Below are 12,776 nucleotides of genomic sequence, written 5' to 3' on the forward strand. Positions count from 1 at the left end.
CGCCCCCGGCCCCGCCCTCCGCGCCCCGCCCCCGCGCCCGGACGGCCGGAGTCGAGCCCTCCCGCCCTGTGCCCGAACTTGCCTTAACTTCCTCGGCCGACCGGGCCGTCCCGCCGCCACTCCTGTAGCCACCGTTGCCTCCGCTGCCGCTGCCGCCGCGCCCGGCGAGGTGAGTGCCGCGCGCCCCGCTAAGCGCGGGCCTCCCCTCATTGTCTCAGGTCGGCGCCCCCAGGCGTCCTCCGGGGCTAGCGCCGCCGCTCGGGGTCCTTCTGGGTCGAGTCAGGGTGGCCCCAGCTTTGTCCGCTCCGATCGCTTGCCGGGTTGGAGGCCTTAGCACGGACCCCGGGAGCCGAGCCGGGCGGGGCTACGCCCGCCACCGGCCCTGCCCGCGCGCCCCCCGGCGTGCAGTGGGCCCCGGAGCCCGGGGCGGGGCGGGAGTGGCGCGGGCCGGGGAGGCCCTCAGCCGCACGCTGCTTGGGTGCGCTTCACTCTTCCGTTCGGGTTTGGGGTGGCGCGAGGTCGAGGAGGTGGCGACCCCTCTCCTGTGACCCTTACCTGACTGAACCTTGGTCACGTGGCGTGGCCAGGGAATCGGGTCTGTCCTTGGTGCGTCGTTCAGACCCATCCCTGAGAGATATGGGTGCAGAGGGTAGGAAACGTGTGTGCGCCTGGGTGTGTGTGTGTGTGTGTGTGTGTGTGCTCACGACTTTGATGCCTGGGCCACCGGAGCGCGTGTCACGGGACTGAAGCCGGCCCGCTGAGAAGTATCTACTGGTGTTGCTCACTGCACGTTCCCAGGAGCTCTGGCGCAGGCTAGGAGTCCGTCCTGCTGCGCGGCTCGGCAGGGTCTGCGCTCCAGGCGGGAGTGCTCAGCTACCTGCTAAGTCTTCCCAAGGAGCCTGTCCCCTTGCTGAAGTTGGGTCCACTGGGCCCTTGGGCCATCCTTCCTTAGTTGTGAAAGTGAGCATGAGGCCCCACATTCAGCCAACCCTGTCGTTGGTGGAGTGAAACTTCTGAGCCCTGGCAGCCTCAGAACGGTTCCCAGAGTCCTCCACAGGTCCTCTGGCCTCTCCCTAAGCTGTTCCCAACCTTTGTATGACATTTTGAAGATTTCTGCTGTCTGAGAATCGGGGGCCTTGGGAAACTAGGCCACTAGGTGATTCTCCCCTTCCTCTCACTGCACACTGCCCTAACTGGAGACTTTCTTGCTGTGTATGGCCCTACACTTTTGTGCCTTGCTTCTTGGGCCACCTAATGTGACCTTCAGTTCATGTCACGGCAGTGTTGAGAGTCGGTGGGGGGGGGTAGGTGGTGCTACAGGACTCTCTGAGCAGCTACAGAACTCTCTGAGCAGCTGGACCTGTAGCGTTTCCTGACCTGAGCTTGAGTCCAGCTTAGAAGCAGTGTTCAGTGCTCTGGGAGGCTTGTGGCTGCCTCCAGGAAGAAGGCCAGGGGGGGTCGGAAGATCCCAGCTTCCTGGCAGGGCAGCTGTGCTGGCGAGAACTCCTCCCTTTGCCATGTTTGGGAGCAGGAGGGCAAGCTCAGGCCTTGTGTGGGAGAAGATAGGCCTGCCCTACAAGTTGAGGTGGTGACTTGCCTAGGAGGCCTGCGTGTGTGGAGCCTTGGGTTTTGGGGTTGCTCCTGAGGCTTCACTCTAGGCTGGTGTGTGCTCAGGGGTTGACCCTATTCAATTTCAGCTTTGGCAGTGCCTGTGAAACAACATTGTTAAGGCCTAGGAATCCAGAGAAGTATGGACAAGCTTAAAATAGGTAGAAAGCTGGTGAGCATGGTTATGGTGAATTTACTAAGTAAAGCTTAGTGTTTGTGAGACAGCAAGCTCAACCCTAGTTTTATTTGTACTTAGTTTGCTGAATCCTTGAAACAACAGTGTGGTAGGTGATAATCATGCCATTTTACAGATGAGGAAATGTGGGGCCCAGAAAGATCAGAGTGACTTGTTTGAGGTCTCAGTGTGAGCCAGATTTCCTTATTTCTAATTTAGAGGATATTTTCCTCTGGAGATGATTAAAATTGATTAATATACTGAATAGTCTGGTCCACAGCTGAGCTACTGAGTGTGGCCTTTTAGTGCTGGTGCCCTGTCAATTCTGCTTAGGCTCACAGTGGTGCCCCTGACCCCTTCTGCTAGACTGATGACACAGTTCCTGTCATCTAAGGTGGATAATGGGAGGAAGGAATAGATTTGGATGTTGTCTCAGAGGCTTAAAGTAACCAAAATGTATTGCTGCTTGACTCCATGAGTTGCACTGCATATCTGCTTTATGTTGTCTCTACCGTAGGACCCACATTGACTCACTGGAACGTTCCTGGCCACTTGGACAGAGCAAGATGAGTCTTACCTAGCTTAGAGCAGCTTCTGCCCGGCAGTAGCATTGTGTTGGCCAAAACAAGTCACATGACCATATGTCTGTGAGGTGTGTGTGGGGAGGTCCAAAAGCATTTGGTGAATCACACCAGTGCCCAACTCTTGTCAGCTGCTGTGTTCCCCTCTGCAGCTTCTTCCCCAGTTCTGGTCCTGGTGTCAGTGTGTGTTTCTGTATCACTAGGAACACAGAACAAGGGTTAATCAGAGAAACATGAGGTTAGAGGGAGTGAGGTAGCACTTTGGAAGGCAGAGGTGTGGTGAGCAGAATGCATTTGGGCATAGTTAGAAGGGGTTTGCAGAGGTAGCCTGCTCTTCTGGCCTCTGGTACTGAGCTTGTAGTCTGGCTCTTGTTTTGTTGATTTATGCATTCATTTGTAAGCCTCAACAACTAGTGATGTGTGCTAGGTAAAGATTTCTTACCTAGCACATGCTCAGCTCCAAGCCTAGTGCCAGATGCTGTGCTGACCCCTGTTTTCTACGACTGGGTCCTTGTGGCCATTGAAACGTTAGTGCCCATGGGGAAGCAAGCAGGTTCTTTCTCCACTTGCCACCTGGGCTTCCGATGCTGGAACATCTTGTACTCCCTGTCTCTACCCGTGGCTGGTAGTGAACTCACCTATCCTAGAAGCACGAGCTGGTAGGATATCCTCCTGGCCATGCATTCCGTATTTCCTCTGTGGAATCAGACTGAGCTTGCATGCCTAGGTGATGTATGGGGTGACTGGGGTGATTCCACTGGAACAGGACTGAGTGTGGGCCTGCAGTGTACAGGAGGAGAAATTTGCCAACTGCATTTATCTCCTCAGGCCGCCACTTTCTGGGTCTTGCTTTTAAATATCTATCAGCTGCTTGGTTCCTCTTGATATTCATCAGGGCTAGGAGACACAAGTGGAGGTGGGGAGACCACAGGTTCTTTTGCTACATGGTTAACTCTGTCCTTAGGCATACAGTATTTCTTCCTTCCAAGCTCCCTGGTTCTTGCCTATGAATGGAGAGAGAGGGCATGGTGGTGTCTAGCAGTTCCCATGCTTGGCTGGACATTGGTTCCCCCAGGGTGCTATGGAGACCAGAGGCATTGTTGCTTTCTCTTTCCTTAAGGCGGTATCTTCTCTGACTGTGAACCCAAGTAAGGTTTCTTACTCCATTTCCATCTATTTCCTCCCTCACAGCCAGTGAGCCAGTGATTTTCGTTCAGATAGAAGTGGCTGCCCTGGTTTGGCACAGGACCTGGCCAGTGGGCAGTATTTGTATTTGGTGCCTTGTCCTTTCATTGTGAATGTGGGGTAACACTGTCCAGCTTTCAGGGCACACAGTGGGGCAGCTTTCTAATTGTTTCTAGTTTTTTTTTTTTTTTTGAGACTGGGTCTTGTTATGTTGTCCAGGCTAGGCTCATGCAATCCTCCTACCTCTACCTCACACATATATGGGACAACAGGTGGGTGTGATACCACTCAATGACTTATGTCTGTTTTCTAGCTGAATGACCTAGACAAAAGGGTCACATTTTCTCATCTGTGAAATGAGCAGCCTCAAGTCTGTGCTTCCTGTCCCAGGGTTGCTGTAGCGTGAGAACATAGTTCAGGTTTGAGAAGCAAATTCCGAGGGCCCTGAGTTGGGCCATCTGTCTGATGGCTCTCAGCAAAGCACTTGTCATAGCTGCTTCCGGGAACCCCACTTCTGCCACCCTTGGGCCTGGTGAGGTCTGATGGGACCAGGTGGGGCTAGGTGGGACTGTGGTTTTCTCTAGGAGGCAGGTGACCTGGTAATAAGAGCTCAGTGGGCCTTGGCAGGCTGGGGCTGAATCTTCCTCTCCTGGGCTCTGTCCTGGCTCCTTTGTGTAGTCAGGTAAAAGGCCTGGAACCCACATCCACAGCTAGACAGCTGGAGGGACGGGCTCCCCTTTCTTGGGCACTGCCAGCTCTGGCACTTCTCTTTAAAGTAGCTGATGACCTCCTGGGAGGATATAAGCTCCATCCACTTCCAGCTGTTGCATGGCAAGGTAGCAGAGCTTCATGTACCTGCTCTGCATGCAGAGGACCTGGGGAAGCCAGGATACTGCTGGTGCTCTTCCCAGTTTTCCTTTGTTGTGTTTTGCAGCTGTGCTCATGTATGCTGCGGGGCCTAGAGAGCACTGAAAAAGAGGCTTTGAGGAATTCAGAACTCTTCAATCTAGGACACCCTCAGAGGGGAATGAGTGCCCTGAATAGTAGTGACTGGGGACAGACAAGGCCAGCAGCAAGTCCAAAGACACACAGTTGGGACCATAAGAGTGTAAAGCCTCAGAAGATGAGAACAGCTGCCTTGGCTTCAGGCATGGGTCTTCTCGTAGAGGACCCCATAAATCTGCTTCAGGGAGTGATTCAGGCCATGGTGGGCTCTGAGCAGGAGGATGTCTATCCCTAACCTTGGTGGCCTAGTTGTTCTTGCTTTGAAGACAGGTTGTTGTTGCCTGCTGGGAGACCACTGCCTCTTCCCCAGCCTATGTGTGGGTGACACTGTCGGTGCAGGTTGAAAGTGATAAATAGGTCTGGGACACTTTGGGGAGCTCTGTGTAGATAAAGAAAAGTTGTTCTGGCATGTCTGAAAAGGTCAAGGCAGCCCATTCAGGACTATTACAGTGGGGTTCCTGTGTACGTAAGAGAGGTTGGGTTCAACCCCTGGTACTACAGAGGAAAAGCGGGAACGTAATGCAGTGTACTTCTGGGGATCTTGAGTTTTTAAGTGGGTGGAAAATTATTTGGTTGAATAGACCTAACAAGACTTGCTGAAGACAGGCAGGGTGATCAGATATTGCCAGGGTCAGGGGATAAGGACTTTGGTTGGATGTTGAAATAAACTGACTAGCAGGATTTTCATTAAATGTGTGAGCTTCATAGGACAGAGACCAAAGTTCAGGGTCAGAACTGTTGAGCCCTGGGCTCAGAGGACTTGACCAAAGTTTGGTGAAGGGCAGAATTTCTTTGAGTAGCCCATACACAGTTTCACCCTGGGCTTTGTGGTGGCCTAAGCCCATGACCACTCACCACCCCTCCCTCAAGAATGGTATCTCTTGTGGCTTTGCTGGTATCCTTCCTCGTAAGGAAGGGGTCACTCGTGTTTCTAGACACATGACCCTTTTATTCTGAGCTTCTGCTGGCTTTGTGTCCCATGTCTCCTCCTGCCAACTTGCTGGGCTTCTCTGTCTTATGGGCTAGTTCAGGCAGTCTCTGGAACTGAGCTCCGGGGATTCCTGTTCTCCTGCTCCTGGGCAAACCAGTCTGACAGGTTTACACATGCTCTCTTCCTCCCCCAGCTTAGGTGTCTCACTCATTCAGCTGTGCCCAGGGAGCTGCAGTGGTCACTATGGGTACCTGGACTGCATGGTCTATTCAGGCCTCCTTGAGAGAGCTCCTGGCAGTCTGCCATGGGAGCCCCCCCAGCTCCTTTCCTAGTCTGAGGCCGTTAGAACTGGCCTCTACCCTTGTCCCTCCTCCTCCATTAATGACCTGGTTTTCTGTCACCCTGTGTCTACTTGATCAGACCCTGTCCCTTGCCAGGGCTGGCTTCTTCCTGCCTCCTGCACTGGTGACCTGTTGGGTCCAGCCTGCCTCCATCTCCAGCGGGTCTTGCTGTTGGGAGGAAGCAGCCTCCTGTTGCTGCATGTGGGCCTGCTCATCTTCCTTGCTGCCACCACCCTTGTGGGGGAAGGGCAGGTGACAGCCCTGCTCTGCAGCCATCTTGCCTCCCACAGTCATCATCTCTTGTCCTAGCCACTTCCTGTGAGAGATAAGCAATGATATAAGCAGGATAAGTTTTGAAGGGGCATTCGGAGAAAATAACCCCTGATAGTGCTGGGGATTCATTCCCAAGAGAAATGAGGAGAGGGAGTGGCATGTGCCCAGATCAGGGCAGGGTGCAGGCTCTGCACAGAGGTGATGGGCAGGTGGAGGTCACAGTGTCACAGGATCCCTTGGCCTTGGTGTCCTGGAAGGTTGTTGTATTCCAGGGGAGAACCCTCAGGGAGGCTTTCCTGGGCCACCAAGAGGAGCAGGACTTGTTCCAGCAATAAGATAAGGGTTCCAAGTGCTGTTGTGGTTTTGCTTGTGAGGTGGTATTTGAGCTTGTTAATTTGGAGGATACTTGTTGAACACTTAGCAATCATGAGTGAGCATCTTAGAGAACAGGGACCCAAACAGGTACCTCCTTGCTCCCCAGCTCTCTTTCTGGCTTGGGCAGGCTGTACTCTGAGGCCCAGGAAATGGTGCCCTCTGTGATGTCCCTGGGTGACACTTGTAGTTCTCTGAAGCCTTCCCTGCAGCCCAGTGATTGCCATTGTGCCGCACTCTGCAGCAACAGGAGACACTGGGAGTGTTTTGTGTTATTTTGTGGGGGGAGTGATGTGGAAGAAATATATTAGGCCCTCTGAGTGCGGAGTATTTATGGACTTGCCGGGAAAAGGGGTCTTTTAAATGACACATGTGTATTCTGTTAGCAAGGGTTAAATACACAAGCAGGCCTTCCAGCTCCATGTTGCAGTTTCCATTTTGTGAAAGGTATATGGAATTTAGTGGTTAAAGGATTGGGTTTTGATTCTGGGAGATTTTGAAGAAACTGTTTTTAGTTTGTCCTTGGAGTTGGGCCAGGCCTAGAAATCTGTTGAAATAGCTTTTTTTAGCTGCTAAAGTGGGGATGGGTTCCTGACACCAGGATGCTGTGGCTTGCTGATGCTTGGGGGGTCACTGTGGCCCAACTTCCAGTTGGGCACCTGCCCTTCATTTGCATCCTCACACAACCTGTCACCTGGACTTTGGGGCCTGCAGACAGTTCTTGATGTGAGAAAACTTCATTTCTTTCTGCGTTTGTCAGAGTCTGTTGTTGTTCTTGCTCTTCTTAGAAGAAGAACTTCTATTTCAGGACTTGGGGTAGAGTTGTAAGCAGGGAGCTGAATTGGCTCACTCCCCTCCCCTCCCCTTTCTTCCTCTTTCCCTCCCCCTCCCCCAGCCTCTCTGTTCTGGGGACAATGCTGACAACTAAGCCAAGTGGAAATACTGCAGGCAGTCGGAAAAGGGCTGGGCCCTCCAGACAGTCAGTCAGAGAGAAAACTCATCATAACTGGAGGCTAGGCCTCAAGATAAAGACAAAATGGTCAGGCCTGAGATTAAGTGGTATCACCCAACACCCTGGGATTCATCCATTCCTGAAAAGTTCTTTGTTCCTTCCACATGCACCTGTTATATGACCTGCCACCCCATTGCACGTTACCTAAATGGCTATACTTGCAGTCCTTTTGGTTGATCAGTGCTGTACCCCACGTTGTACCCATGTGATTGTACACTATAAAGCTTCCCCTAAGAAGTGGGGTCCTTGCCAACCCACTTTTGGGTTCCCTCCTGCCTCTCAGGAGATGTAACTTTCCTCCTCAATAAATATTCCTACTCTTTTAGAACTCGTTCTTTGATTTTTAGAGTACACAAACTCAGAGTATAAGACATCTAGCAGGTTCAGAATTATACTTCCCATACAGAGGTCCTGATAGCATTCCTGTATCGGTAAGATGACAAAAGCTGCCTGCAGTATTTTATACCTTTAGGCACAAACTTTAGACATTAAAATACTATTTTAGTTTTAAGTTTTCAATTTAAAAAATAATATACATCATGAAAAACACAAAACAGATGCAGTGAGTGTTCATGTTTCTGTCCTGACCCCTGGAGTTCTGCTTCCCTGAGACCCAGTCCCCAGAAGCGCCTGGTCTCCTCTCTGTACATTTCTGTGGTGTTATACCAACTCTTACTTTGGTACATGTGCTGGCTTCACTCTGGACACTGAAGGATTGCTCAGTTTCAGCCCAGAGCCAAGTCCGTTCTGTAGCAGCACAGGCCATTCTGAGTGGTTACCTCTACTCCTGTGAGCCGCCCTCTGAAGATGGACGTGGCAGCTGCTTGCACTGTTTTGTTTTTCGAGCCCAGTTGAAGGGCCTGGTCCTGCTGGGAGGTTTCAGCCCAGAGCCAAGTCCATTCTGTAGCAGCACAGGCCATTCTGAGTGGTTACCTCTACTCCTGTGAGCTGCCCTCTGAAGATGGATGTGGCAGCTGCTTGCACTGTTTTGTTTTTCGAGCCCATTTGAAGGGCCTGGTCCTGCTGGGAGGTCTGACAGCTGCCTGAGGAGTTGAGGCATGGGGTACCTAACAGGAAGAAATACTGCTGTTGTAAAGTTGCAGGATTTTTTCCCTTCTTCCAGGTAGAATAGAGTTGGGAGGGGAGGCACACTGGTTCTCAGCCCACTCTTTATCTTTGGCTCAGTTCTGGCCAGCCTTTTGCCTAGAATATGGTCTTTGCAACCCTCAGGTGTGGCCTGTGGGCCCTATGGCCTGGGCTTTGGAAGAACAGCCAGCGCTGTGTGGGGTGTGGGGGCTGTGTGGCTTCCCACATATGGGGCTTGAGTTTTCTCAAGGTGGCTGTGAAACAGACACCTTGGTTGAAAAATAAGCCTGAGCTGGCCCTCCTCCATAGGAGAGCAACTCCGGGCCGCTGTGAGTACTGGGCCTTCTGCCCTGCTCATCTTGTATCCTCTGTCACTCTCGGGTCTCATCTCCGGCCTGCTCTAACAGGCACACTGTGATTTGCAAAGCCTGAGTAAAATGTGCACGGTAAATAATAGATGGGTTTTCTGTTTTGAGCAGCACTTCCTTTCCGAGTAGAAATGGGTAGGGGCAGAGGTTTTCCTTCCTGGGATGGATTGGGGGAGGAACCAAAGAGGTTGTGTCTTTTGTCCTGGGAACTTTCTGGCCATCTTCCTGTCTCTGAAACCCTGTGTGTCTCTGAGCGGACCATGCATCCCCACGAATGCAAGGGACAGGGCAAGAGGTGGGGAGGTTTCAGGGCTGGCTGGCTGATGCCCCTCCACTGGGCCTGGCCTGGTAGGCTGTGGCCTGTGTCCCTGCCCAGTCCTCCTCCTTACCACTGCAGGGACACAGTCCCAGGAGAGCACCAGAGCATCCTGGGTCCACAGCTTTGTTGTGCTGGCCAGGCTCTGGAAGCACAGAGGCTCCCATTGTGGCCTGGTGGCCTGGGGCTGACCTATGAGGCTGAAGAGGCGGGCCTGGGCCTGACAGTGGAGCTATTCAGGCTCTGCCGAGGTTCATGCTGCCTCCCAGGGTGGATTTGGGGGTGGGGACAGGAGCTGGAGGTGGTGGCCAGGGCTGCTGAGGTTGCTGGAGCCCTGTGTGCTGTGTGGGTCTCTTTGCAGACAGCCCCATGTGCCCCCTGGACCTTCCCTGTCCTCAGAGCTGGGCCCTGCCCATGCCTTTGCTGGACTGGAGGAACCCTGCTCTTTGTGGATCCTTCTGTCAGGCTCCCCATTTCCCTCTCCAGCCCCATGCTGTGCCTGGAGCCCCTTAGGAGAGCATTCTGGCAGTGGGGACCAACAGGAGTGCCTCGCCAGCTTGTCTGTCCCTGTGCACCACCTTGGGGAGCGTGTTATGCCTGGGCACTGAAGGCCAGCTGTGTCCTTGGGAGGGGGCCAGGCGCGTGCCTGGGTAGCTGTCAGTCTGGTGGACCCCCCACTTTTCTTTGTGTTTAACCCATGTCCCTTGTCCCTGCTTGAGTACTCAGCTGCAGAAAAGCCTGCTCTCTGGCAAGCGGCCCCTGTTGCTTGAGCGCAGCCACTTCCCTTTGTTCTGCCATCTCAGGCGGGTGGTGGGCAGCAGGCATACTGCGCTGGTCAGAGCCTGCCTGGTGGTGACCTGGCTATGGAGCCAAAGGCGAGCAGCCCCCACATCCACTGCAGTAGCTCTGTCTCCCAGCAATGCCGAGGCTTCCCTTTGTTTACTGAACCCAGTGATGCTGGCATAGTGAGGACACATAGAGAGCTCACCTGGTTCTGTCCACTGAGGATATGTGTGGTGTGTCAGGGTGGGAATACTGGCCTGTTCCCTGGCAGAAGCCACTCCTGTTTGGCTGTGTGCTTGACATTGGTATGGCCATCAGGGCCAGTTGAGAAAATAGGTTATGTTGGTCTCTATGATCTTAGGATTTTCTCTGATTGGGGGAAAACAGTCCATAACCCTTCATATCTCAGTATCTCCCATCCGCCTCCCAGGTTGTGGCAGGCAGGAGCATTTTCTGTGGGACTGCATAGTCAGTTGTGTACTGTGCCATTGCACATAGGGCTGGAGCCACACTCTCACTATCCTCAACTGTTTTCTCACAACTATTTCTTTCTCAGCCCATTCTACCTTTGCTCTAAACTGCTCAAGGGTCTCCAGTGGCCTTCAGCCTTCGAAATACAGTTATTTGGCATAGAACATTTTATTTTGCCCTTTCAAAACCCATCCATCTTTAGATCAGCCCTTCTGTCTTACCTGACGCTCTTTTCAGCCACATCTTACAAATCATGAAGCAAGTTTTAGCCTGTGAAAGATTGAGCCTGGCGATGTCCTCATTTCAGCAAATGTTGTGACATCCCGGAGACTCAAAAGCAAAAAGAGGTGAAATTTCCTGTTTAATGAATGAAATACAGATGCCCCTTTTGGGGTAATTGTACCCAAACAAGATTGGGAAAGGTGTGATGGAAGCCTCGCTGTGATCAGGAGACACAGAGGTGGAGGCTGAGGTTCGATGCAGCTGTGGTTCCCTGGGTGGCCCTGTCTCTCAGCTTCGCTGGGAGTGGGTCTTTGATTAGAGAACGGAAGGAAGCTTGGGAAAGGTGTAAGCTAAGATCTATGACTAATGTCAAAAAGCCATTCATTGCCCTGCACTGCTCTGGCCTACTCAGGATCCTTGAGAAGATCATCAGGTAGGATGGACAAAGGCTCTCCTTGCTGGGCACTTCCTCCTCAAATTTTCAGGTGGCTGCTCTCCTTGACCTAGGTCTGGTTTCCAGTGGAAGTGCGGCACAGTATGGACATGAATCACCGGCTCTCAGGGCCTGTGCTGTGTGCATCAGAGCTAGCCCTTTCCTGGACCCCAGCTTTACATTTCTTGGAAGTGTCCCATTCCTGTTGTTTACTGGTGCTGCAGCTTTTCATTGTGAAATTTGACCTAGGATTGGGAAGGCTTTTCATTCTTCTTGCCAAAATGAGGCCATGCTGTCAATGAAAACAGGAAAATAGAGATACCCTCTGTTCTTAAATATCCCCCTTTTTCTCCCCTAGGATTAGAATTAGGTTTAAATCTGTCCAGGTTTCAGGAGGCAAAACATTGCTTCTCTCAGCCCTTTGGGGTAGATGCCAGCCCTTGTCTTCCTCTTCCTCCCCCAGTGCCACCTCAGCCTCCCTGCACCCCAGCCCTAGCCCCTGTCTTCCTCCCATTGTCTCGGGCTTGGCTGGGCCCTGAGCCCTGGAAGAAGCCCAAGGGGGAGGAGGCCTTAGTCTAGTCCTCATTCATTTCGAGTCAATTTCAGAGCTGTGGAGTGGGACTGAAGATGACCTGTCATGGCCTGGGGTCCTGACTCAGTAGCTATAGTGTCTAGGAGTCCTTGGGTTTGATTCCCCAGAACTACAAACCACACGCACACATACACACACACACACACACACACACACACACACACGGGGATCCAGTGGGTTGTACTGAAATCCCAAACAAATTCCACAATTACAGTATTTTTTCAGGAATGCCAATTGCATCCCTGTGAAGCAGTGTGGTGTAAGGTCACGCTCCCATGGACAGTGGTTCTCCTGTGCCTCAGTGCAGTAGCTTGTTCTCTCCATGTCTCCCATCCTTACCTGCCCACGGGGCCTTGATCCAGACCTGCTGAGTGGACTCTGCTTCAGTGAGAGCCCCGCCCAGTTATCGCCCTAGTATTCTGCTATGTTCAGTCTGCTTTGTGGTTTTGCAGGCTACTTTGTCTTCCTTAAAATTGTTGACTTTAAATGGGTCTGGCAGCTCTGGCTCTGTGGCCCCTTCCCTTGGGTGTGTGATGTACAGCAGGATCCCCAAGGGCTGGGTCGGAGGGCACCCCCGGGCTGAGCCTGCTGGCAAGGCTGGATCCAGGGTATGGAACAGGGTAATGGAGCCTCCTGGCCTCTGGTGATCCTCACCCAGCCCTTCTGTCCATGGAGGATGGGGTGAGAATCAGGTTGTAGGTGCTTGTTTGTATTCTGCTAAAAATTTGAAAGCATTGGAGACCTTGCAGGTTAGCTCAGTTGCTTAAGCCCCTGCTGTGGCAGACCCAGTCAGGTGAAGGGGACTGAGGTTTGATCTCCAGACCCCTAAGGCAGCCTGAACCAGCAAAAAAAAAACAAATAAATAAAAAAATAAAAATCCTACTCAACTTTTGGGCCAGCCAAATAGCTCAACTGATTAAAGCGCCTGCTTTGGCAGAAGTAGGCACACTGAGACAGCAGTTGAGACTGGGCGTGGTGGCATATGCCTGTAATCCTAGCACTTGGGAGGCTGTAAACAGGAG

General features: G+C 52.4%; 1 protein-coding gene across 1 annotated transcript in view; it reads left to right on the plus strand.

The window, feature by feature from the left end:
* Window positions 1–30: 30 nt before the first annotated feature.
* The window catches only part of Tspan14 (tetraspanin 14), a 52,526-nt gene continuing 39,780 nt past the window's right edge, over window positions 31–12,776 (plus strand). Inside the window, exon 1 of the mRNA XM_004641216.2 lies at window positions 31–169. The gene's annotated coding sequence lies outside the window, so the exon portion shown is untranslated. The remainder of the gene's footprint in view (window positions 170–12,776) is intronic.

The sequence above is a fragment of the Octodon degus genome, unplaced genomic scaffold (genome assembly GCF_000260255.1).
Source record: "Octodon degus isolate 3935 unplaced genomic scaffold, OctDeg1.0 scaffold00132, whole genome shotgun sequence".
In the NCBI taxonomy this organism is placed as follows: domain Eukaryota; kingdom Metazoa; phylum Chordata; class Mammalia; order Rodentia; family Octodontidae; genus Octodon; species Octodon degus.